This window comes from Loxodonta africana, chromosome 9 (assembly GCF_030014295.1).
Source record: "Loxodonta africana isolate mLoxAfr1 chromosome 9, mLoxAfr1.hap2, whole genome shotgun sequence".
NCBI classification, from domain to species: Eukaryota; Metazoa; Chordata; class Mammalia; order Proboscidea; family Elephantidae; genus Loxodonta; species Loxodonta africana.
In genome coordinates this window covers 83,878,491-83,905,609 of record NC_087350.1, presented here as the reverse complement: position 1 = coordinate 83,905,609, position 27,119 = coordinate 83,878,491, and the positions used below count along the sequence as shown (strand labels likewise).

At 38.3% G+C, this 27,119-nt stretch overlaps 1 protein-coding gene and 1 non-coding gene across 2 annotated transcripts in view; one reads left to right on the top strand and one right to left on the bottom strand.

Moving 5' to 3' along the window:
- The window catches only part of UBE2R2 (ubiquitin conjugating enzyme E2 R2), a 141,430-nt gene that overhangs the window by 69,323 nt on the left and 44,988 nt on the right, over positions 1 to 27,119 (top strand). The gene's annotated exons all lie outside the window — the stretch shown is intronic.
- LOC111749892 (U6 spliceosomal RNA) lies at positions 7,874 to 7,980 on the bottom strand. The gene has a single exon (XR_002785065.1). It is a non-coding gene; the product is annotated as a U6 spliceosomal RNA (small nuclear RNA).

Below are 27,119 nucleotides of genomic sequence, written 5' to 3'. Positions count from 1 at the left end.
TAACAGAGAGTCTGGGGGCCATGTCTTCTGGGGTCTCTCCAGTCTCAGTTAGACCATTAGGCCTGGTCTTTTTATAGAATTTGAGTTCTGCATCCCACTTTTCTCCTGCTCTGTCTTGGGCTATCTGTTGTGTTCCCTGTCAGGGCAAGTTTGGCCTTTTAAAAAATAAATCTTTTTAAAAATTGTTTTAGTGTAATAACGGTATATAACAAAACATTGGCCAATTCACCATTTTTTGCATGTATAATTCAGTGATACTCGTTACAGTCATCATGTACAACCATTATCACTATCCATTTCCGAATTATTTCACCACCATTAACGGAAACTCAGGGCTCCCTAAGCTAACCAAACTCCCCGCCACCCCCCCCCCCGCCATAACCACTAATAAACTTTGGTCTCAATGCACTTGGCCTGTTTCATTTAAATGGAATCATATGATATGTGGCCTTTTGTGACTGACTTATTTCACTCAGCATAATGTTTTTGAGGTTCATCCATGTAGTAGCATGTATCAGGACATCATTTCTCTTTATATCAACCAAAAAAACCAAACCCAGTGCCATCGAGTCGATTCCTACTCATAGCGGCCCCATAGGACAGAGTAGAACTGCCCCATAGACTTTCCAAGGAGCACCTGATGGATTCGAACTGCCGACCCTTTGGTTAGCAGCCGTAGCACTTAACCACTACGCCACCAGGGTTTCCTTTCTCTTTATAGCTGAGTGATATTCCATTTGTGTGTATATGCCACCTTTTGTTAATCCATTCATTCATTGATGGACTTTTTGGTTGTTTCTACCTTTTGGCTATTATGAACAACGCTGCAATGAAAGTTGGTGTACAAGTTTCTGTCTTTGTTCCTGCTTTTGATTATTTTGGGTGTATACCTAGAATTGGGATTGTTGGGTCATATGTTAGTTCTATGTTTAACTGTTGAGGAACTGCCAAACTGTTTTCTACAGTGGCTGTACCATTTTACATTCTCACTAAACCTATTTTTAAAGTTGTTATCAAAGTAATACATGTAAATGGTTTGAAAGATCTAGTTATTCTATAAGATTTATAATGAAAAATACTGCCCTATCCTTTTCCTATCTCTGAGCCCTTTTCCCCAGAGGGTTCAGGGGTAAAAACCCTTTCTTCTGATATGTGTCCCCATATTTCTATATATTCTTATTTGCTGTTTATTTTATTTTGCTGTTCTTTTGTTAATAACTAGTGAATTTGTACTATGGAAAATGGCGTTCTCTCATTACTATTGCACTCCATCCCACAGATACACTCATTAGCTCCCCCACCCTTCCAGTAGTTTAGCTATAATTTTGGTTTAGATTAATTTTCAGTGTTTACATTAATGTGACTATGTAAATAATAGTCCCAGTTGAGCTATGTTGTATGCCATCATCACCTTTTTTTCCATGGGAAGTGTCTTGTTTTTGCCAGAGTTAATGATTGTCCTCTCCACCTCATTTACTTAGCTTTCTAATGTACTTACTTATTTACAATTTATCCCTGAATTCTGCCAGAAGTATAAATCTCTTCTCAAAATGTCTAAATACACAAGATTATCTTATTTTAACTTTTTTATTGAAAATAAGTATTTACAATTTTATAAGCATATATAGAAAAGTGAATATGTCAAAAGTACATGTCATAAGTTTGATCTGTCTTCACAAACTGGGCCATCCATATATACATTACCCACATCAAGAAACAACATTACCAGTACTTACTATAAGAGCCTATTCTGTTGGTTGTCTTTTCGCTTTGTTGATATTATCTCTTGTATAAGTTTTTAATAAAGTCCAATTTATCTAATTTTTCTTTTGTTGCCTGTGCTTTTGGTTTCATATTTCAGAAACCATTGCCAAATTAAAGGTCACGCAGATTTTCTCCATATATTTTCTTCTAAGAGTTTTATAGTTTTAGCTCCTAAATTTAGGTCTTTGATCCGTTTTCAGTTAATTTTTGCATATGATGATTTAAGGTAAGGGTTCAACTTCATTCTTTTGCCTGTGGATATCCAGTTTTGCCAGCACTATTTGTTGAAGAGACTGTTCTTTCTCCCAATGAATGGTCTTGGCACGCTTGTTGAAAAAAGTTGACGGTAAATGTGAAGGTTTGTTTTTGGACTCTCAATTCTCTTCCATTGGTTAGTGTATCTATCTTTATGCCAGTACCACACTGTTTTGATTATTGTAGCTTTGTAGTTAAGTTTTTTAAATTGGGAAGTGTGAGTCTTTCAACTTTATTCTTCATTCAGTCATTTTTGAATTCCAGTTATGTGAATGTTTATCTTTCTGGGCTGTCTTCTAATTTTGTTTTAAAATCTTTGTTCTTGTTTTATCTTCTGGGAGGTATCTAAAGTTTCCTCTTTTTTTCTTATTTGTATGGTCCTTTTTTTTTTGTCTCCTGTTCTTATTTCACGGATTCCCTGTCTTAACATTCTAAGGGTATTATAGATTTTGAGGTTTTTCCTACTGCCCTTGTGTTTTTGCTTGTCTGCTCTAAGGTGAGGAAACCCTGGTGGCATAGTGGTTAAGTGCTACAGCTGCTAACCAAAGATCAGCAGTTCAAATCTGCCAGGCACTCCTTGGAAACTCTACGGGGCAGTTCTACTCTGTCCTGTAGGGTCAGTATGAGTCGGAATTGACTCAACAGCAGTGGGTTTGGTTTGGTTTTTTTTTGGCTCTAAGGTGTTTTTTTTTTTTCCCCTGAACCCTGTAGGCTTTCATCAAATGTCTGGAGATCCTATCCTTTCATTTTTTTTTTTTATGTTGAATATTTATTTTTATTTTTTAAAGATAATTTTATTGTGCTTTAAGTGAAAGTTTACAAATCAAGCCAGTCTCTCACACAAAAGCTTATGCACACCTTGCTACATATTCCCAATTATTCTCACCCCCGTGAGACAGCCCGCTCCCTCCTTCCACTCTCTATTTTTGTGACCATTTTGCCAGCTTCTAAGCCCCTCTACCCTCCCATCTCCCCTCCAGGTGGGAGATGGCAACATAGTCTCAAGTGTCCACCTGATCCAAGTAGCTCACGCCTCACCGGCATCCCTCTCCAAACCATTGACCAGGTCCATTCCATGTCTGACAAGTTGGCTTCGGGGATGGTTCCTGTCATGGGCCAACAGAAGGTCTGGGGGCCATGATCACCGGGGTCCTTCTAATCTCAGTCAGACCATTCAGTCTGGTCTTTTTATGAGAATTTGGGGTCTGCATCCCACTGTTCTCCTGCTCCCTCAGGGGTTCTCTCTTGTGTTTCCTGTCAGGGCAGTCATCGGTTGTGGCCAGGCACCATCTAGTTTTTCTGGTCTCAGGATGATGTAGTCTCTGGTTCACGTAGCCGTTTCTGTCTTTTGGGGTCGTTATTATCTTGTGTCCTTGGTATTCTCCATTCTCCTTTGATCCAGGTGGGTTGAGACTCATTGATGCATCTTAGATGGCCACTTGCTAGCGTTTAAGACCCCAGATGCAGCTCTTCAAAGTGGAATGCAGAATGTTTTCTTAATAGATTTTATTATGCCAGTTTACTTAGATGTCCTCTGAAACCATGGTCCCCAGACTCCTGCCCCTGCCTTGCTGACCTTCGAAGCATTCAGTTTATTCAGGAAACTGCTTTGCTTTGGTTTAGTCCAGTTGTGCTGACCTCCACTGTGTTGAGTGTTGTTCTTCCCTTCACCTAAAGTAGTTCTTGTCTACTATTTAGTAAATACCCCTCTCCCACCCTCCCTCCCTCCCCGCTCTTGTAACCACAAAAGAGTATGTTCTTCTCAGTTTAAACTATTTCTCAAGACCTTATAATAGTGGTCTTATACAATATTTGTCCTTTTGCAACTGACTAATTTCACTCAGAATAATGCCTCCCGGGTTTCTCCATGTTATGAAATGCTTCGCAGATTCCTCACTCTTCTTTATCGATGCGTAGTATTCCATTGTGTGAATATGTATGAGTATACCATAATTTATCCATTCATCCGTTGATGGGCACCTTGGTTGGTTCCCTCTTTTTGCTATTGTAAACTTATTGCTGCAGTAAACATGGGTGTGCATATATCCGTTCGTGTAAAGGCTCTCATTTCTCTCGGATATATTCCGAGGAGTGGGATTTCTGGGTCGTATGGTAGTTCTATTTCTAGCTTTTTAAGGAAGCGCCACATCGATTTCCAAAGTGGTTGTACCATTTTACATTCCCACGAGCAGTGTATAAGTGTTCCAATCTCTCCACAGCCTCTACAACATTTATTATTTTGTGTTTTTTGGATTAGTGACAGCCGTGTTGGAGCAAGATGGAATGTCATTGCAGTTTTAATTTGCATTTCTCTAATGGCTAATGATTGAGAGCATTTCCTCATGTTATCTGTTAGCTGCCTGAATGTCTTCTTTATTGAAGTGCCTGTTCATATCCTTTGCCCATTTTTTAATTGGGTTGTTTGTCTTTTTGCAGTTGAGTTTGAACAGAATCAGGTAGATTTTAGAGATCAGGTGCTGGTCAGAGATGTCATAGCTGAAAATTTCCCAGTCTGTAGGTGGTCTTTTTGCTCTCTTGGCGAAGACTTTAGATGAGCATAGGTGTTTGATTTTTAGGAGTTCCTAGTTATCTGGTTTCTCTTTGGCATTTTTAGTAATGTTTTATATTCTGTTTATGCCCCTTATTAGGGCTCCTAATGTCCATATTTTTTCTTCCATGATCTTTATCATTTTAGATTTTATGTTTAGGTCAGTGATCCATTTGGAGTTAGTTTTTCCACATGGTGTGAGGTATGGGCCCTGTTTCATTTTTTTGCAGATGGATATCCAGTTATGCCAGCACCATTTGTTAAAAAGACTCTCTTTTCCCCAGTTCACTGACACTGGGCCTTAGTGAAATATCAGCTGTTCATATGTGGATGGATTCATATCTGGGTTCTCAGTTCTGTTCCATTGGTCTGTGTGTATATTATACCAGTACCAGGCTGTTTTGACTGCTGTGGCTGTATAATATATTCTAAAATCAGGTAGAGTGAGGCCTCCCACTTTGTTGTTCTTTTTCAGTAATGCTTTACGTATCCGGGGTTCTTTCCCTTCCATATGAAGTTGGTGATTTGTTTCTCCATCTCATTAAAAAATGTCGTTGGAATTTGGATCAGAAGTGCATTGTGTATATATAGATGGCTTTGGGTAGAATAGACATTTTTACAATGTTAAGTCTTCCTATCCATGAGCAAGGTATGTTTTTCCACTTATTTGGGTCCCTTTCAGTTTCTTCCAGTAGTGTCTTGTACTTTTCTTTGTATAGGTCCTTTACATCTTTGGTAAGATTTATTCCTAAGTATTTTATCTTCTTAGGGGCTACTGTGAATGGTATTGATGTGGTGATTTCCTCTTCGATGTTCCTTTTGTTGATGTAGAGGAATACAACTGATTTTTGTATGTTTATCTTGTAACCTGAAACTCTGCTGAACTCCTCTATTAGTTTCAGTAGTTTCTTAAGGATTCCTTAGGGTGTTCTGTGTATAAGATCATGTCATCTGCGAATAGAGATAATTTTACTTCTTCCTTACTTATCTGGATGCCCTTTATTTCTTTGTCCAGCCTAATTGCTCTGCCTAGGACCCCCAGCACAATGTTGAATAAGAGCGGTGATTAAGGGCATTCTTATCTGGTTCCTGTTCTCAAGGGAAATGCTTTTAGGCTCTCTCCATTTAGGATGATGTTGGCTGTTGGCTTTGTATAAATGCCCTTTATTATGTTGAGGAATTTTCCTTCAATTCCTATTTTGCTGAGAGTTTTTATCATGAATGGGTGTTGGACTTTGTCAAATGCCTTTTCTGCATCAGTTGATAAAATCATGTGATTCTTTTATTTATGTGGTGGATTACATAAATTGTTTTTCTAATATTGAGCCATCCTTGCATACCTGGTATGAATCCCACTTGGTCATGGTGGATTATTTTTTTAACATGTTGTTGAATTCTATTGGCTAGAATTTTTGTGTCCGTGTTCATGAGGGATATAGGTCTGTAATTTTCTTTTTTTGTGCTGTCTAGCTGGTTTTGGTATCAGGGTTATGCTGGTTTCATAGGATGACTTTGGTAGTATTCTGTCCTTTTCTATGTTTTGAGATACCTTTAGTAGTAAGTGGTGGTAACTCTTCTCTGAAAGTTTGGTAGAACTCTGCAGTGAAGCTGTCTGGGCCAGGGCTTTTTTTTTGTTGGGAGATTTTTGATTATCTTTTCAATCTCTTCTTTTGTTATGGGTCTGTTTAGTTGTTCTACTTCTGTTTGTGTTAGTTTAGGTAGGTAGTGTGTTTCTAGGAATTCATCCATTCTAGGTTTTCAAATTTGTCAGAGTACAGTTTTTCATAGTAATCTGATATGATTGTTTTAATTTCAGTTGGATCTGTTGTGATATGGCCCATCTCATTTCTTATTCGGGGTATTTGTTTCCTTTTCTGTATTTCTTTAGTCAGTCTGGCCAGTGGATTATCAATTTTGTTAATTTTTTCAGAGAACCAGCTTTTGGCTTTGTTAATTCTTTCAATTGTTTTTCTGTTCTCTAATTCATTTAATTCTGCTCTAATTTTTATTATTTGTTTTCTTCTGGTGCTTGATGGATTCTTTTGTTGCTCACTTTCTGTTTTGTTCAAGTTGTAGGGATAGTTCCCTGATTTTGGCTATTTCTTCTTTATGTATGTGCGCATTTATCGATCTAAATTGACTTCTGAACACTGCTTTCGCTGTGTCCAAGAGGTTTTGATAGGAAGTGTTTTCAGGCTTGTTGAATTCTATGAATTTCTTTTTTCCCCCCTTAATGTCTTCTACAACCCAGTTGTTTTTGAGCAGTTTCCAAGTATTTGATTTCTTTTCCTCGATTTTTCTGTTACTGATTTCTACTTTTATGGCCTTATGGTCTGAGAAGATGCTTTGTAATATTTCGATGTTTTGGATTGTGCAAAGGTTTGTTTTATGACCTAATATGTGATCTATTCTAGAGACTGTTCCATGTGTACTAGAAAAGAAAGTATACTTTGCAGCTGTTGGGTGGAGTGTTCTGTATAATTCTATGAAGCCAAGTTGGTTGATTATAGCAGTTAGATCTTCTGTGTCTCTGTTGAGCTTCTTACTGGAAGTCCTGTCCTTCACCGAAAGTGGTGTGTTGAAGTCTCCTACTATAATTGTGGAGGTGTCTATCTCAGTTTTCAGTTCTGTTAAGGTTTGTTTTATGTATCTTGCAGCCCTGTCATTGGGTACATAAATATTTAATATGGTTATATCTTCCTGGTCTATTGTCCCTTTAATCATTATGTAGTGTCCTTCTTTATCCTTTGTGGTAGATTTAACTTTAAAGTCTATTTTGTCAGAAATCAATATTGCTACTCCTGCTCTTTTTTGCTTGTTGTTTGCTTGGTATATTTTTTTCCATCCTTAGGGTTTTAGTTTATTTGTGTCTCTAAGTCTAAGGTGGGTTTTTTTTTTTTTAAGTCTAAGGTGTGACTCTTGTAGGCAGAATATAGACGGATCGTGTTTTTTTATCCAGTGTGCCAATCTCTGCCTCTGTATTGGTGCATTTAGTCCTTTTACATTCAGCGTAACTATAGATAAGTTTGAGTTTAGTGCTGTCATTTTGATGTCTTTTTTGGTGTGTTGTTGATAATTTTGTTTTTCCACTTACTTTTTAGTGCTGAGAAGTTTTTTGTAGATTGTGTGTTCCTCCTTTTCATAGTAGTTGAATTTATTTTTGCTGAGTTGTTATGTTTATCTTGGTTTTTATTTTGAGGTTTGGAATTGTTAGACCTCTTTGTGGTTACCTTAATATTTGACTAAGTAAAAACCTAACTTGTATGGCCCTATATCGCCTTGGTTTCCTGCCCATACGTAAGATCTAAAAATATGGAACGCTTCACGAATTTGCTTGTCATCCTTTTGCAGGGGCCGTGCTAATCTTCTCTGTATCGTTTCAATTTTAGTATATGTGCTGCCGAAGCGAGCACTCCATTCATATTTTAGAGTGAGGTTACTAAGCAGATTGAGAACTCTGTAGGGTGTTACTGTACAGTGATCTGGCTGGACTTTTTCCCATCTGTTATATCTTCTAAGTTTCTAGGGGCTGGGGGACTGGTCAGTTCACTCAAAGAGAAATCCTTTCTTCTACCTGGCACGTATAGGCCTGGTTGCCAGTTTTCTTAGAACCAAGTAGATAAAGGAAATGCAGGATCTTAACCATTCAGTTGTTAGATTTTCCCTGTGTTCAGTTTGGCTTCCACAGGCTCAACTCAGCCTAATGATCCTGAGTTCAGTGTCTCTGGCTCACCCATGGCAGAGAGTAAACTCTCTCTAGTCTTCTGCCAGTGTAGAGGACTAGTCACTGATCAGGATGAGGGAGGGTCTCTGGGGATCTGGCTACTTTATATACAAACTTTTGACCAATCTTCCTATTTTCAGCCACACTTGTGCCTGGTGCCTACTATTTCTGAATTTTTCTGTGGTTCTGAGGAGGAAGTAAGCCTACTCCTTGGTTTCCCAGCTACCAGGATGGGTTTAAGTTTTCTTTGGTCTTCTAACCCATTCATCCTTCTGGTTTACAGCTTCCAAAGTGTTATTTTTGTCTCTTCGTATTTGTCCTTCTGGGCTTATGACTTTTTAAAAAATAAAAATCCCTTTTCTGTAGTTTTAGTGGTCATAAGAAAATAGCAGTAATTGTGTGTTCACACATTTTTAACCAAAAGTCTAAATGTCTTCTCTATTTTTATGTTTAACAAACATTAACCCAGCTGGTGGTGCCGTGGGTTCCTCTAGGATTTATTTTGGGGAAAAAGACTTTACTTCCCAAGCTGAAAGAAACATAAAAACAGTATTGCATTAAAAAAAAAAAAACCACTACAGAAGACTCTCAGTATACATGCTTCTCCTTTAAGGTCTGAAGTTTACTTTTTAGAGTTCAATAAGAGCATCAGGAATTTCCTATTATCATCTATATTTCATCATTATTTTAGGATAATTATATTCTATACTATAGTAATTCTGAATTAATTTTTTTAGATTGGAATTTTTAATTAATAAAAAAATTCTTAACATTAAAGCCTGTGGCACATTTGATAGTATCACTAGAACTCATTTTGTTCTTCACATACTGTTAATGAACAATTTAAAAGTTTATACTGGTGGTTAGCAGACTTTTGAAACTTTCAGCGAGTGAAGAAAACATGTTTTGATTAGTTTTGCTGATGTCATGTTGGAAACATATCCTATAGCAGATGTGAGCTGATGACATAGCAGAAAAACTCAGAGATGGGAGTGTCCTCATTTCACACTAACTCCAGGCGCCAGTCCAGATGCAGCAGTAAACACTCCACATTTGTTGTCAACTAAGCCATTACCAACTATGGTTGTTTTTAGGGCAGGGAAACTTTTACTTAACCTATTTAGTAGTACTAACCAAGCAGCAGGAACAATTAGGATAAATCTCAACACTCATAATAGTTTTTTATCATGGCTAAAATACCATATGGAAATAATCAGTGAGATAACAAAATGATTTTTAATGTTGCACATTGGAGGCTATGAAATTTTTGTTCCAAACCAATGTATACTTTATTTACATATATTAATGTTTTTTAAAATGACTTTTTGGTCATACTTCTTAGGATATCTCTTTTCTTGCCCAGAATTTTTTTGTTTTTATAACATGTCACATTTGGGGAGACTAGGGAACCAGTGAAAGTTACTGTGAGAGCACTTTAAGTTAAAAGGAAGATCTTGGGAGGAACTAAGTATGAGAAAGAGAAGGCAGAAAGTAAGAGCATGAGGAGACGATGGAATTTGAGAAGCCAAGGGAATGAAGAGGTTCAAGAAGATAAAATTATAAACATGGGAAAATGGTTTTTGGTAGTCAGAGATGAGGACTAGAAAATAATCTTTTCCTTAATTAGTAGGTCATATGCGTTTGCAACTATACTTCTCACCTGTAAATTTTATGACTGAGTGATAAAATAATGCATATAAGGTATTTAGCACAATGTTTAGCACTTTTTAAGTATTATTTGTCACCACTTTTGTCATCATGCCATTTCCTCAATCCAGAAAATTTAGTCTCTTTTAGTTTTTTCCTTTCTTTCAATCCTAATATCAAATCAGCCACTAGGTCTCTTTGATTACACTTCCTGGATATCTCAAAATAAGTATTATTCATTCCTGTTGTCTGCCTTTGTTCACATTTGTAAGCCTTTTTCATTCTTTCTCTTCTGTAAGGTCCCTTTCACCTTGGCCTCAGTTTAGCTCAGGTATCACCAGGATACTTGAATTAAGTTGGAGATGGTACAGGACGGGCAGTGTTTCTTTCCATTGTGCATGGGGTCGCTATAAGTTGGGGGCTCACTTTTGATGGCAGCTGACAGTTACAGCATCACTCTTCTGTAAATCTTCTCTATTATTTCAGGCAGTTAGGCATTTCTTTCATAGTTTGCTCTTAGCACCTAGTAAATAACTCATTTAAGGCACTTAATTTGTAATTATTTATTTGCATGTCTGTCTTTTCAACTAGACCATAAGCCATTCAGGGATAGAGAAAGCATTCTAAATATCTTTGTTTCCTACCTTCTATATTAATACCTGGCAACACGATTGGTTCTCAATAAATATTTATTGAATGAATAAATGAAAATATTTGCATAATGTTCCGTGTTTGAATAACTAGGAATGGAACTGTCTGGTGAGTTCAGCGACTTCATTGAGGATTCATTTGGGAGTGGTTTGATCATTTTAAGGTGGGCATATATGGTAATACTACAGAAGCTTTTTTGCAGGTTTTGTCCTTATGAGCTTGCAGGTTAGCCAAGAAAGATACAAGGAGTTACCTGAAAAAGCCTCTCAGAGTTACTTCTGTAACAATTGTGTATTTTTAGGTGTGACTTTTCAGATTTATTTCTTGTATGTCTTTATATAGCTCTGTATAGGTCAAATTCAAAACCATATTTCATGAGTAATTTTTTAAATAGTGAACTTCAGGTATTTAAGTTTTTATTTTATCTGCGTATGAATTTGATTAGCTTAGGCTCTAGTACTTTACTTAACAGTTTAATAAGTAAATGGATAAGATCTTAATATCATAGATGCTACTTTCACTTATTGATAACTTGCATAAAAGATTTCTGCAGAAAGAACCAGTGCTTACATATATGCAATCTGTAACTGCAAAGTAAAGGTGCTAATTCCACACATGACCCACACATAAAGACTCCATAAGGATGTTATGTGAAAATTGACAGTATGTAAAAACAGAGGGTTTTTCCCCCGTTTTCAGACCATCCTTTTGTCTTTTCTTTTTTTAGAAATTATGATAAAAATAATAACAGCCAAGATTTACTGATGTTCTCATCACTGTGACGAGTCCCGTTATAATTTATTCCTCTGTGGAAAAGGAGGCTTGGAGGAGACAAAGCTGAATGTGGCTGGGCTGTGTAACTGGAGGGCCTGTGGCTTAACCAGTTTGCCTTACTTCGGTGCTGGGTCAGAGCTTCCCTCTCGGGGGCCATCTCCAGGGCACCATCCCCACCGCCCCCATCCCCCTCCCATCTCCCCACCTGCAAGCTCTGTGTTCACAAGTCTCCTCTGCAAGTCACCAAGGCTCCCTGTGAGGGGCTGGGAGCCTGGCTGCACACCCGGTTCCACCAGGGCGGAGGCTTCAGTCCACTTTGGGATGTCATTAAACGTGCATTTCTTCCAAACACCCTCTTTGGTGCCTCTTTCTTTCCTCCCTGCCTACCCCACCACAATTTTGACTCCTCCCTGCCTACCCCTACCCCATCACACAGGGTCTTAGATCGCATAAAAAAAAACCAAACCAAACCCATTGCTGTAGAGTCAATTCCAACTCATAGCGACCCTATAGGACAGAGTAGAACTGCCCCATAGAGTTTCCAAGGAGCACCTAGTGGATTTGAACTGCCAACCTTTAGGTTAGCAGCTGTAGCACTTAACCACTGTGCCGCCAGGGTTTCCTTAGACTGCGTAGGAGCTGGGAATCCAGAACAGGTGCTGCTGGCTGGATGCTGCCTGTGTGTCTGCCCAGAGGCCATGGCAACAGAGGAGGCTGATCCCGCGTGGCAGGTGGGTGGGGGCAGCTTGACCCAGCTTCCTGGAGGGTGCCCTGAGACCCTCCTCAGGGGAGGGGACACTCTGCAGCCATTGCTGCCATGCCTGTCGCCTCGTAAATGCACAAAATAGTTGGATAATAGATTTTTTACTATTGTTATAAACGGGAAATGTCAGATAAGTGAGGAGTGGGTATGTATGCCTTTTTTTGCCCTTTGCCTTTTTTCACTTAACATGTCTTTGGATATCTTTTTGTGTTGGTATGTATAGGTCTACCACATTTTTTATAATGGCTGCAGAATCTGAACCAAAGAAACACAAAACTCAGGTTATTTGCTGGCCAGTCACAGTCTCTCCAACTAGAACAAACTGCTGATGAGGACTGGCAGATTTTTTACAGACCTGGTAGATCACCTGTGGAAGAATGGTTACTTGAGTGAGACTGTTACTGATTTGCAAAGAGTTCCAGAGCTAGAATCCAGGGCTGTTGATTTCAATGTCATCCACTTTTTTTTTTCCTTTTAAAAAGGTTATATAGTTCGGTGACAGTAATTGAAATATAGTCATTTTTCTAAAATATACATCTTGTCATTTTCTACTAAAATGTTTTTAGCCGTTACGTGCTGTCGAGTTGATTTTCCACCCATAACCACCCTGTGTGACAGAGTAGAATTGCCTCAGAGTTTTCTAGGCTATAATCTTTTTTTTTTTTTTTTTGAGTTAAAAAACATTTATTAACAATCTACCATGTGCACTTGGCACATAATGGTTAAAAAGAAGAAGAGGATTGGTTGCCTGTCCTCTTGGGGTTCACTAGTCACCCTGGTCCCAATTCTCACTTCCCCCAAGCCTTGTTTCAACATTGCTTCCTTTCAATATGTTTTTATTTTATTTACAGTTGATCTTTATTAATTGTAGATTTCATATTCGGCAATTCGCCTACTTGCTAAAATTTATTTGTAACCCCAAATCAACACTTGCTGTGCTTTCCACAGCCATTCTCAGACACGTGCAGAGGGATGAAAAATTTGAGTTACCCAGTGTCCCAGCCGAAGATGAACAAGGTGATGCTCTGCCTTCTTGTCTGAGCTCTCATACTGTGAACAAGTGTCCTCTTCACAATATGGAAGCTATAACACCAGTATTTCAAATACCATCAGAATCACCCATGGTGGACAGGTTTCAGTGGAAGGAAGAAAGGCCTGACGATCTAATTCCAGAAATCAGCCAATGAATCACAACAGAATATTGTCCAATACAGTGCTGGAAGATGAGCCCCCTAAGTTGGAATGCTCTCAAAATACTTAGTGGCTGCAATATCGGACTCAAGCATACCAAGAATCATGAAGATGGTACAGGACCAGGCAATGCTTTGTTCTATTGTGCATGGGTTCACCATGAGTTAAAGTAAACTAGAAGACAACTAACAACAACATTTAACAAGTGTCTTTAATGGACAGTTATGTTGCTTTCAATGTTTTATTAATCACAAATTCATAATATATATTTTAAGGAACCCTGGAGGTTAAGCACTTGGCTGCTAACCATCAAAAGGTTGGCAGTTCGAACCTACCCAGCAGCTCCACAGGAGAAAGACCTGGCGATCTGCTTCTATAAAGATTGTTGTGTTGTTGTTAGGTGCCGTCGAGTCAGTTCCGACTCATAGCGTCCCTATGCACAACAGAACGAAACACTGCCCGGTCCTGAGCCATCCTTACAGTCGTTGTTATGCTTGAGCTCATTGTTGCAGCCACTGTGTCAATCCACCTTGCTGAGGATCTTCCTCTTTTCCGCTGACCCTGTACTCTGCCAAGCATGGTGTCCTTCTCCAGGGACTGATCCTCCTGACATGTCCAGAGTATGTAAGACACAGTTTCGCCATCCTTGCTTCTAAGGAGCATTCTGGCTGTACTTCTTCTAAGACAGATTTGTTAGTTGTTTTGGCAGTCTGTGGTATATTCAATATTCTTTGCCAACACCACAATTCAAAAGTGTCAGTCCTTCTTAGGTCTTCCTTATTCGTTGTCCAGCTTTCACATGCATATGATGCGATTGAAAATACCATGGCTTGGGTCAGGCACACCTTAGTCTTCAAGGTGACATCTTTGCTCTTCAACACTTTGGAGAGGTCCTTTGCAGGAGATTCACCCAATGCAATGCGTCTTTTGATTTCCTGACTGCTGCTTCCACGGCTGTTGATTGTGGATCCAAGTAAAATGAAATCCTTGACAACTTCAATCTTTTCTCCATTTATCATGATGTTGCTCATTGGTTCAGTTGTGAGGATTTTTGTTTTCTTTATGTTGTGCAATCCACACTGAAGGCTGTGGTCTTTGATCTTCATCAGTAAGTGCTTCAAGTCCTCTTCACTTTCAGCAAGCAAGGTTATGTCATGTGCATAATGCAAGTTGTTAATGAGTCTTCCTCCAATCCTGATGCCCCATTCTTCTTCATATAGTCCAGCTTCTCGGATTATTTGTTCAACATACAGATTAAATAGGTATGGTGGAACAGTACAACCCTGATGCACACCTTTCCTGACTTTAAACCAATCGGTATCCCCTTGTTCTGTCTGAACAACTGCCTCTTGATCTATGTAAAGTTTCCTCATGAGCACAGTTAAGTATTCTGGAATTCCCTGAGCACAGTTAAGTATTCTGGAATTCCCATTCTTCACAATGTCATCCATAGTTTGTTATGATCCACACATACGAAAGCCTTTGCATAGTCAATAAAACACAGGTAAACATCCTTCAGGTATTCTGTGCTTTCAGCCAGGATCCATCTGACATCAGCGATGATATCCCTGGTTCCACATCCTCATCTGAAACCGGGCTGAATTTCTGGCAGTTCCCTGTCGATACACTGCTGCAGCCGTTTTTGAGTGATCTTCAGCAAAATTTGGCTTGCGTGTGATATTAATGACATTCTATAATTTCCACATTCGGTTGGATCACCTTTCTTGGGAATAGGCATAAATAAGAATCTCTTCCAGTCAGTTGGCCAGGAAGCTGTCTTCCATATTTCTTGACATAGACGAGTGAGCACCTCCAGTGCTGCCTCCGTTTGTTGAAACACCTCAGTTGATATTCCATCAATTCCTGCAGCCTTGTTTTTCGCCAGTTAGGCTATAATCTTTATGAGAGCAGATTGCTAGGTGTTTCTCTGGAACCGCTGGGTGGGTTCAAACCACCAACCTTTTGGTTAGTAGCCAAGTGCTTAACTGTGTGCCACCTGGGCTCCTTAGTGTCCCAGTAGCACCTAGGAAATGGCCTAAATGCCTTAAGGCTTCAACCTACCTTTATCCAGTTTTATCTTCTGTTCTTAGTTACTACTAAGTATCCCACTAGCCATACCTGAAAACTCAGTGTCTTTAGTTCAGGCTGTTACTCTGTATCTGTTACCTTCACGCTATTTCCTCTGCTTTTATCTACCCAGGGAGCTACTCAGCCAACAGCTAGCCACAGTACCTGTATGTCCTAGGCACTCGATAGATGTTGAACGAATGAAGATTTTCCCCTCTTTTCCCAGCAGAATAAATCACTTTCCTGTTCATGCTTCCATTTAACATATTGTATATATTGTAGTTACATGAGTGACTATGCCTCTGCTGGATTGTAAGGAGTGTGTGTGATTATTTTCATCTATGGGTCCTCAGTACCCAGCCTTGGACTTAGTGCTTAATAAAATTTTGAATGAACAAAGTAAATGAATGGTGGGGAAATTAACTTTTTTTGTTTGCTTTTATACATTTAAAGTTTTAAGAAGTAATTTTTAGATTTTTTTATCCACCACCTCGTCCAAGATGTTTAAATTTGTATTCATTTTGTTCTGCAGCTTCTTCCTTGCCATTTGAAAACCAACACATGATTTCTTATTTAATGACTTCTTAGTTGTACTGGGGAATACCCTAAATATTTTCTTTTTGAGGCCCAGTGAATAATTGGGAACTTTCCTCACGTTTTTTTTTTTTTTTTTTGGTGAAGGAAATACCTGTTTTTGAGTCTTACGAATCTTCAGTCACAGAAAATACTTAGTGTGGAGACTAGAAACTGAGCCTAGAGTGATCAAAAAGTCTTGCCCCACATTATCCAACTCTTACACAATAAGATATATTCACTTATTACTTGTGAAATGTGGATGTTCTAAGCTTAATTGTCTGCTAGGAGATGATTCTATAAAGGAAGCAGTTAGTGAACACATTAACACCTCTGTAACTACTTCAGTACTTTACCTGCTTAAGATTTCAAAACTAATCTGATAGGGTTTTGTTTAGCCATGGTTTGTTCATTCATGAATGCTGAGCTCTGGAGTCCAAACAAATAGAAAATAAAGTATGTAATACAAAGATAGGACAGGAAGAGGCACCTAGATTTCTATAATATTTTTCCTAATTAAATGCTTTTTATATTAGAATTTTACTTTTTTTTATTGATTCTATTAAGTTTAAAAAATAAGGTCAAATTCAATATTTTAACAACACTGAGCACAAGTGATATATAGCTTCTTCCATTATACAGTGAAACCCTCTGATGCTACAAATTTGGGTAAAATATGATTCGCAGTTGGCTCTTTTCTTTGCATTAGGCAGTTCGTCATTTCTTTAACCTCATAGTGTGACTCAACATTTTTTTTTTTTACATAACCACAATACCATTATCACATCTAAGAAAGTTTACAATAATGCCTTCATCTAAGAAAATAGACAATAATTCCATAATTGCATGTGCATTTTGCTGTAACAACAAATAGAGTGGAAATGCCATTTTCATAGTCTTTTCATTTATGCATGCCCCTAGGGCATGTCTTTTTTTAATTTTTTAAATTTTTATTGTGCTTTAAGTGAAAGTTTACAAATAAGTCAGTCTCTCATACAAAAATTTATATACATCTTGCTATGTACTCCTAGTTGCTCTCCCCCAATGAGACAGCACGCTGCTTCTCTCCACCCTCTATTTTCATGTCCATTCGGCCAGCTTCTGTCCCCCTCTGCCCTCTCTCTCATCTCCCCTCCAGATAGGAGCTGCCCACATAGCCTCATGTGTCTACTTGATCCAAGAAGCTCACTCTTCACCAGTATCATTTTCTATCCCATAGTCCAGTCCAATCCCTGTCTGAAGAGTTGGCTTTGGGAATGGTTCCTGTCTTGGGCTAATAGAAGGTCTGGGGACCGTGACTTGTGGGGTCCTTCTAGTCTCAGATGTGACTCAACATTTTAAGCATTTGAAATTTTTAGGCCCCGCTTAGAGCATTTTGGTGCTGTTTTACTGTATTTCAAAGGATCCCAGGTTGGTCTGTTAAATTTAAAAAACTATTAAGTTTTAATTTTGATTTATGTACGTGTAATTGCAGAAAAATGATTTACCTAGGCACCTTGGTTTATCTTTCCTTATATATGTTTGCTAGATGTTTCTGGTCAACCTTCCTTGAGTCATTTATAGGAAAATTTTATATGAGCTTATTTTTGTAGTGTTTTATAATTCATAAAGCTTTCATATATAATCTTTTGGTTGGCATATTCAGTATTTCAAAGTGCAGTGTTACATTATGTTTTGATTTCAGTTGCTGCCTTGCAAATATATAGAAACTGTTTTGTGTATTGACATTGTATCCTATAACCTTGCTAAACTAATTTATTTGTTCTAGGAGCTATTTTGGTAGATTCTTTGGGATTTTCTACATAGACAGTTTTATAATCTGTGAATGGGGTAGTTTTATTCATTTTTAGTTTAAATGCCTTCCTTTTTCTTGCTTTATTGCTCTTGCTAGGACCCCCAGTGTGATGGTGAATGAGAGCGGTAAGAGGGGGTAGCTTATCTTTTCGCTTCTTTGGTAAAGTCTTTTGATGAACAAAGCTTTTAATTTTTATGAGATCCCATTTATTTTGTCTTTTGCTTTTGTACTAAATAATGCGTTGTTAAAAGCCCGACAGCCTTGTCCCTGCATTTTCTTCTAAGGATTTTATGGTATTAGTTTTCACATTTAGGTCCTTAGTCCATTTTGGATTTGTTTTTGTGTATGGTGTGAGGCATGGATCCTATCTCATTTTTCTACATGTAGAAATCTAATTTTCCCTGCACCATTTATTGAAGAGACTCTTTTTTCTCCATTAAATGGTCTTAGCACCTTAGTCAAAGATCAGTTGACCGTAGATGTGTGGGTTTATTTCTGAACTTTCAGTTCTAGTCCATTAGAGCATGTTATCAGGAGGGATCAATCCCTGGAGAAGGATGTCATGCTTGATAGGGCAGAGGGTCAGCGAAGGAGAAGAAAACCCTCAGTGAGATGGATTGATGCAGTGGCTGCAACAGTGGACTCAAGCATAGCAAAGGTTGTGTGAGTGTGATGCAGGACTGGACCAGGCAGTGTCTCTTTCTGTTGTACATGGGGTTGCTATGAGTCAGAATCAACTGGATAGCACCTAATAACGATAAAATGTGTCTATTATTATTATACCAGTGCCAAGCTGTTTTGATTACTGTAATTGTATAGTATGTTTTAAAATCAGGAAGTATGAGTCTTCCTACTTTGTTCTTCTCCTTCAACCTTGCTTTAGCTATTCAAAAGCTTTAGCCATGCCATATAAAGTTAAGGATTGGTTTTTATGTTGGAATTTTGATCAGGATTGCATTGAATCTATATTTTGAGTAGTATTGACATCTTAACAATAAAATGTCCAATCCATGACTCATGGAACATTTTATGTAAGTCTTCTTTAATGTCTTTCAGCAGTGTTTTATAATTTTCATTGTCTAAGTTCTTCACACCCCTATTAAATTTATTCCTACGTATTTTATTTTCTTGGATGCTATTGTAAGTGGAATCGTTTCCTTAATTTCTTTTTCAGATTTCCCATTGCTGGTGTATAGAAACCCAACTGAGTTTTGTTTGTTGACCTTGTATAATTTCTCCATAATTAAAAAAAAATTTTTATTGTGCTTTAAGTGAAAGTTTACAAATCAAGTCAGTCTCTCATACAAAAACTTATATACACCTTGCTATATACTCCTAGTTGTTCTCCCCATAATGAGACACCACACTCCTCATCTCCACCCTCTATTTTCATGTCTATTCAGCCAGCTTCTCACCCCGTCTGCTTTCTCATCTCTCCTCTAGACAGGAGCTGCCCACATAGTCTCATGTGTCTACTTGATCCAAGAAGCTCACTCCTCACCAGTATCATTTTCTGTCTTGCAGTCCAGTCCAATCCCTGTCTGAAGCGTTGGCTTTGGGGATGGTTCCTGTCTTGGGCCCACAGAAGGTCTGGGGACCATGGCCTCCAGGGTCCTTCTAGTCTCAGTCAGACCATTAAGCCAGGTTTTTTTGTTTTTGTTCTTTTTTTTTTTTACAAGAATTGAGGTCTGCATCCCACTGCTCTCCTGCTCCCTCAGGAATTCTCTGCTGTGTTCCCTGTCAGGGCAGTCATTGGTTGTAGCTGGGCACCATCTAGTTCTTCTGGCCTCAGGCTGATGTATAGTCTCTGTATCTTGGGCTCATAATTACCTTGTCTTTGGTGTTCTTCATTCTCCTTTGGTCCAGTGGGTTGAGACCAATTGATGCATATTAGATGGCTGCTTGCTAGCGTTTAAGGCCCCAGACGCCACTCTCCAAAATAGGATTCAGAATATTTTCTTAATAGATTTTATTATGCCAATTGACCTAGGTGTCCCCTGAAACCATGGCCCCCAAACCCTCCCTCGCCCCTGCTGTGCTGGCCTTCGAAGCGTTCAGTTTATTCAGGAAACTTCTTTGCTTAGGTTTAGTCCAGTTGTACAGACCTCTCCTGTATTGTGTGTTGTCTTTCCCTTCACCTAAAATAGTTCTTATCTACTACCTATTCAGTGAAAACCCGTCTCCCTCCATCATTCCCTCCGCCCTCTCGTAACCATCAAAGAACATTTTCTTCTCTGTTTAAACTGTTTCTCGAGTTCTTATAATAGTGGTCTCATACAATATTTGTCCTTTTGTAACTGACTAATTTCACTCAGCATAATGCCTTCCAGATTCCTCCGTGTTATGACATGTTTCATGGATTCATCGTTGTTCTTTATCAATGCATACATTTGTGTGAATATACCGTGATTTATTTATCCATTCATCCATTGATGGGCATCTTGGTTGCTTCCATCTTTTTGCTATTGTAAATAGTGCTGCAGTGAACATGGGTGTGCATATATCTGTTTGTGTAAAGGCTCTTATTTCTCTAGGATATATTCCAAGGAGTAGGATTGCTGGATTGTATGGTAGTTCTATTTCTTCTAGTCTCCTAAGGAAGTGCCAAATCAGTTTCCGAAGCGGTTGTACCATTTTACATTCCCACTAGCAGTGTATAAGCGTTCCAGCCTCTCCACAACCTCTCTCCGACATTTATTATTTTGTATTTTGTGGATTAATGCCAGCCTCGTTAGAGTGAGATGGAATGTCATTGTAGTTTTGATTTGCATTTCTCTAATGGCTAATGATCGTGAGCATTTCCTGATGTATCTGTTAGCTACCTGAATATCTTCTTTAGTGAAGTGACTGTTCATATCCTTTGCCCTTTTTTTAATTGGGTTATTTGTCTTTTTGTAGCTCAGGTTTTGCAGTATCATACAGATTTTAGAGATCAGACGCTGATCAGAAATGTCATAGCTAAAAACTTTTTCCCAGTCTGTAGGTAATCTTTTTACTCTTTTGGCGAAGTCTTTGGATGAGCATAGGTATTTGATTTTTAGGAGCTCCCAGTTATCTAGTTTCTCTTCTGGCGTTGTGTATTGTTAGTAATGTTTTGCATACTGTTTATGCCATGTATTAGGGCTGCTAACGTTGTCCCTATTTTTTCTTCCATGATCTTTATTTAGATTTTTTGTTTAGGTCTTTGATACATTTTGAGTTAATTGTTGTGCATGGTGTGAGGTATGGGTCTTGTTTCATTTTTTTGCAGATGTATATCCAGTTATGCCAGCACCATTTGTTAAAGAGACTGTCTTTTCCCCATTTAATGGACTTCGAGCCCTGTCAAATATCCGCTGCTCATACATGGATAGATTTATGTCTGGATTCTCAATTCTGTTCCATTGGTCTATGTATCTGTTGTTGTACCAGTACCAGGCTGTTTTGACTACTGTAGTGGTATAACAGGTTCTAAAATGAGGTAGTGTGAGGCCTCCCCTTCGTTCTTCTTTTTCAGTAATGCTTTACTTATCCAGGGCCTCTTTCCCTTGCATATGAAGTTGGTGATTTGTTTCTCCATCTCATTAAAAAAAAAGTCATTGGAATTTGGATTGGAATTGCATTGTGTTTACAGATTTTTTGGTAGAACATTTTTACAATGTTAAGTCTTCCTATCCATGAGCAAGGTATGTCTTTACACTTAATGTAGGTCTCCTTTGGTTTTTTGCAGTAGTGTCTTGTAGCTTTCTTTGTATAGTTGTTTTACATCTTTGGTAAGATTTATCCCTAAGTATTTTATCTTCTTGGGGGCTACTGTAAATGGTATTGATTTGGTGATTTGCTCTTCGATGTTCTTTTTGTTGGTGTAGAGGAATCCAACTGATTTTTTATGTTTATCTTGTATCCTTGTACTCTGCTGAACTATTAGTTTCAGTAGCTTCCTTGAGAATTCTTTAGGGTTTTCTGTGTATAAGATCATGTCATCTGCAAATTGAGATACTTCTTCCTTACCAATCTGGATGCCCTTTATTTTTTTTTATCTGGCCTAATTGCTCTAGCTAGGACCTCCAGCACAATGTTGAATAAGAGTGGTGATAAAGGGCACCCTTCTCTGGTTCCTGTTCTCAAGGGGAATGCTTTCAGACTCTCTCCATTTAGGATGTTGTTGGCTGTTGGCTTTATATAAACACCCTTTATTATATTGAGGAGTTTTCTTTCTATTCCTATTTTGCTGTGAGTTTTTACCATGAATGGGTGTTGAACTTTGTCAAATTGCCGTCTCTGTACCAATTGATAAGATCATGTGGTTCTTTTGTTTTATTTATATGATGGATTACATTAATTGATACCTGGTATGAATCCCACTTGGTAATGGTATGAGTCCTATTAATTCATACCTGATATGAATCCCACTTGGTCATGGTGACTTTTTTTTTTTTTTTTTGATATGTTGTTGAATTCTATTGGCTAGAATTTTGTTGAGGACTTTTGCATGTAAATTCTTGGGGGGATATAGGTCTGTAATTTTCTTTTTTTGTGTCTTTACCTGGTTTTGGCAAACCAGGTATGCTCTGCAATAGTTTTAGTAGTAGTGGTATTAACTTTTCTCTGAAAATTTAGTAGAACTCTCCAGTGAAACTGTCCAGGTCAAGGCTTTTTTTGTTGGGAGTTTTTAAATTACCTTTCAGTCTCTTTGTTTTGGGTTTATTTAGTTGATCTACCTCTGTTTGTGTTAGTTTAGGTAGGTAGCATGTGTCTAGAAATTCATCCATTTCTTCTAGGTTTTCAAATTTGTTAGGGTACAATTTTTCATAGTAATCTGATACTGTCTTAATTTCCTTCGAGTCTGTGGTGATATCACCCATCTCCCTTCTTATTCAGATTATTTGCTTCCCCTCCTGTTGTTCTTTTGTCAGTTTGGCGAGTGGTTTATCAATTTTGTTAATTTTTTCAAAGAACCAGCTTTTGGTCTTGTTAATTCTTTGAATTGTTTTTCTGTTTTCTATTTCATTTAATTCTGCTCTAATTTTTATCATTTGCTTTCTTCTGGTGCCTGAGGGTTTCTTTTGTTGCTTTCTTTCTGTTTGTTCAAGTTGTAGGGATAATTCTTTGATTTTGACCCTTACTTCTCTTTGTATGTATGCATTTATTGATATACATTGACTTCTGAGCTCGGCTTTTGCTGTGTCTCAAAGGTTCTGCTAGGAAGTGTTTTCATTCTCATTGGGTTCTATGAATTTCTTTAATCCATCCTTAATGTCTTCTACAGTTGTTTTTGAGCAGGGTATTGTCCAGTTTCCAAGCGTTTGATTTCTTTTCCCTGCCTTTTCTGTTATTGATTTCTACTTTTATGGCCTTATGATCAGAGATGATGCTTTGTAGTATTTCAGTGTTTTGGATTCTGCTAAGGCTTGCTTTATGAGCTAATATGTGGTCTATTCTAGAGACTGTTCGAGTGTGCTGGAAAAGAAAATATACTTGGCTGCTTTTGGATGGAGTGTTTTTTATATGTCTATCATAAAAAAAAAAAAATTTTTTTTTTTAATGATGTCCAGTCAGTTGATGGTGACATTTAGATCTTCAGTGTCTTTACTGAGCTTCTTTCTGGATGTTCTGTCCGTCACTGAAAGTGGTGCGTTGAAGTGTCCTACTGTAATTGTGGAGCTGTCTATCTGCTTTTCAAGGCTGGTTGAGTTTGATTTATGTATCTTGCAGCCTTGGCATTGGGTACCTAAATATTTAATATGGTTATAGCCTCCTGGTATATTGTCCCTTTAGTCATTATATAGTGTCCTTCCTCATCCGTTGTAGTGGATTTAACTTTAAAGTCTATTTTGTCAGACATTAATATTGCCACTCCTCTTTTTTGATTGTTGTTTGCTTGATATATTTTTTCTATCCTTTGAGTTTTTGTTTGTTTGTGTCTCTAAGTCTAAGGTGTGTCTCTTGCAGGCAGCATATAGACGGATCATGTTTTTTATTCATTCTGCCACTCTCTGTCTCTTTATTGGTGCATTTAGTCCATTTACATTCAGTGTAATTATGGATAGGTATGAGTTCAGTGCTGTCATTTTGATGTCTTTTGTGTGTGTGTTGACAGTTTCTTTTTCCCACTTAATTTTTTGTGCTGAGTAGTTTATCTTTTTGTATTGTCTTTTCCTCTTTGTTGTTGATTTTGTTTCTGCTGAGTCTCTATTTTTTCTTGTGTTTTATTTTGATGAGTAGGATAGTTAGTCGCTTATTTTTCTAAGTTTAAACCTAACTTTTGTTTCTTTGTATCACCTTGACTTCCTCTCCATATGAAAGATCTATAACTACATTTCTCCGTCCCTCTTTATTGTTTTAATGTTTTCTTCTTTTACATAATGACATCGCTATTTCCATTTTGAGTGTTTTTTATCTTGATTTATTTTTGTGCTTTCTTTATCTGGGTTGACATCTGATTGCTCTTTAGTTGATATCTGAAATTATTGATTTTCTAACCAGATAACTCCCTTTAGCATTTCTGGTAGTTTTGGTTTGGTTTTTATGAATTCCCTAAACTTCTGTTTATCTGGAAAAGTCCTAATTTCACGTTCATATTTGTGAGACAGTTTTGCTGGATATATGATTCTTAGCTGGCAATTTTTTTCCTTCAGTGCTTTATAGGAGTCATCCCGTTGCCCTCTTGCCTGGGTGGTTTCCGCCAAGTAGTCTGAGCTTATTCTTATTGACTCTCCTTTTCGTTTATCCCCAGCTGCTCTTAAAATTCTCTCTTTTCTTTTTTTTGGTTTTGGCAAGTTTGATTATAATATGTCTCGGTGACTTTCTTTTGAAATCTACCTTATGTGGAGTTCAGTGAGCATCTTGGATAGATATCTTCTCATCTTTCACGGTATCAGGGAAGTTTTCTGCCAACAAATCTTCAATTCTCTCTTATTTTCTGTTATCCCTCCCTGCTCTGGTACTCCAGTCATGCGAAGGTTATTTCTCTGGATAGAGTCCTGCATGATTCTTGGGGTTTCTTCATTTTTTAAAATTCTTTTATCTGATTTTTTTTTCCCTGAATGTATTGGTGCCAGGTGTTTTATCTTCAGTCTCACTGATCTCTGCCTTCCAGTTCCTCAATTCTGCTCTTCTGACTCTTTGGTTGAGTTGTCTAATTCCATAATTTTATCGTTCATCTTCTGAATTCCTGATTGCTGTCTCTTTATGGATTCTTGCAGCTTATTAAATTTTTCATTATGTTCTTGAATAACCTTTTTAATTTCTTCAACTCTATTATCTGTGTTCCTTGGCTTTTTCTGTGATTTGCCTGATCTCCTTCCTGATGTGCTGAAGAGTGCTGTGTATTAATCTTCCGTATTCTGCATGTGGTAATTCCAGGAATACTCCTTCATCCTGAAGATCCCTTGATTCTTTGTTCTGAGAGCTTGTTGAAGCAATCATGGCCTGCTTCTTTATGTGAATTGATAGTGACTGTTGTCTCCATCTATAAATTACTGTATTTATGTTTGCTTACTGTATCATAGGTTCTTGCTTTCTTTTGTTTTCATATGCCCAAATAGGCTGCTTGAGTGAGGTAGCTTGATTATCACCTTCGAAGTTCTAATGTCCTGTGACCAGATGGCTAGAGCTGTTATCAGGCATATCAGCCTAGGAGTCCATTCACTTCTCTTGTATGGATTCAGCTCACGTGTCCAGTTATTTGGTCATCAAGTGTGGTACAGGCTCTGTCCTACAGTCTCTGAGTTGCAGGGGTGATTGGTGTAGATACCAGTATCTGGTTGCAGCAGAGAGTCATGCTCTAAACAAGGCAGGGGGCTGAGAATTGTCCCCCAAGTGTCTCTGAGGAAAGCATGTCCCTTTTCCGTAGAGTGTACTGATGGGCGGGTTCTGCAGATGGACCATGGGCACCCAATGTTTTCGGTTGTAAGGACTGGGACGTACCAGTTATCCTTGGACCCCTGTCGTGGGTGGGTGGGTGACCTGAGTGGAGCCACCAGTCCTTAGGCCCCTGATGTGGGTAGGTGAGGACCCTGCTTAATAGGCAAAGTGGTGTCAAACATCAAACACCCACCTCTCCACCGCACAGCTGAAACAGTTGTAGTCTGCCAACAAGGGCCTGATCTTCTGAAATAGGTCCACACAGGTCCATGCAGGGGGGAAAGGTATTCAAGTCCACAGACCATTTGTGCCTGGACAGGAGCTGCGTCTGTCCAGAGCTCCCCAGCGTAGTGGAGCTGGTGTATCATCTTTTCCCTTAATTGTGAATTTATTCCTTCTCCAACGCTGGGAGAATGGGGGCACTCAGCAGAGCCTGTCTCAGGCCCAGAGAAATCAACAGCCACTGAAGGCTGCTTGGGGGCACGGGGCGCAGTAAAATATACGCCAGAACTTAGCTTTTAGTAAGCGCCCTTCTTCTCTGGTTCTGGAGGTGTGAGTAGGTATGTGGTGGTTGTCTCTCCCTGAGCAAACTGGGTCTGGAGTCCCACCTTGGTTGCTCCAGGGAATGGTGCCTGAGGGTTCCCAGTGGTTCAGGTACAGCAACTCCTCTCTGCCTTCGAACCGTCTCTCCCTTCCCCTGCTGCTCAATCCATTTTCTAACTTTGCCTTTGATATTCAGAGCTCCTGGCTTGTCATAAATATACTCGTTTCACTCGTATTTTCAGGTCTTTGTTGTAAGAGGGATCACTGGAATCCTCTGACTGCTTCACCATATTGGCCCCGGCGCTCTCTCCATAATTTTTTAAGAATGTTTTGCTGGTTGTAGAATATTTGGTTGACAATTTTTTTCCCTTGGAATTTTGAACATATTATTCCTCTGCTTTCTCATGTTTCTAGGTATGAGCCTCTGAGTTTTTTGTTTTTTTTTTTTTAACTTGGAGTTTTTGAGCTTCTTGGGTGTAAAGGTTAATGTTTTCCATAAGATTTGGTAAGTTTATGTCCGTTATGTCTTCAAATATTCTTTTTATCCCTTTGTTTCTCTCCTTTCCTTCTGGGATTCCAATTATGCATATTTTAGTTTGCTTCATGGTTTCCCACAGGTCTCTGAGTTTCTGTTCATTTTTCCTTGTTTTTTCTTGCTGTTCCTCAGATTGGATAATCTCAATTGACCTATCTTTAAGTCCTCTGTTTATTATTTCCACCTGCTCAAATCTGTAGTTCTTGTGCCCCTTGAGTTTTTTCACTTCAGTTACTGTAATTTAGAACTCTGTCATTTCTATTTGCTTCTTTTTTATATAAATTCTCTTTCTTTATTGATCTTCTGTATTTGGTGAGATGTTTTTCTCATACTTTAGTTCTTATGCCATGGTTTCCTTTAGTTCTTTGAACATTTTTAAAATTGATGATTTAAAGCCTTTGTCTAGTAACTTAAATATTCGTGCTTTCTTAGGAAATTTCTCTT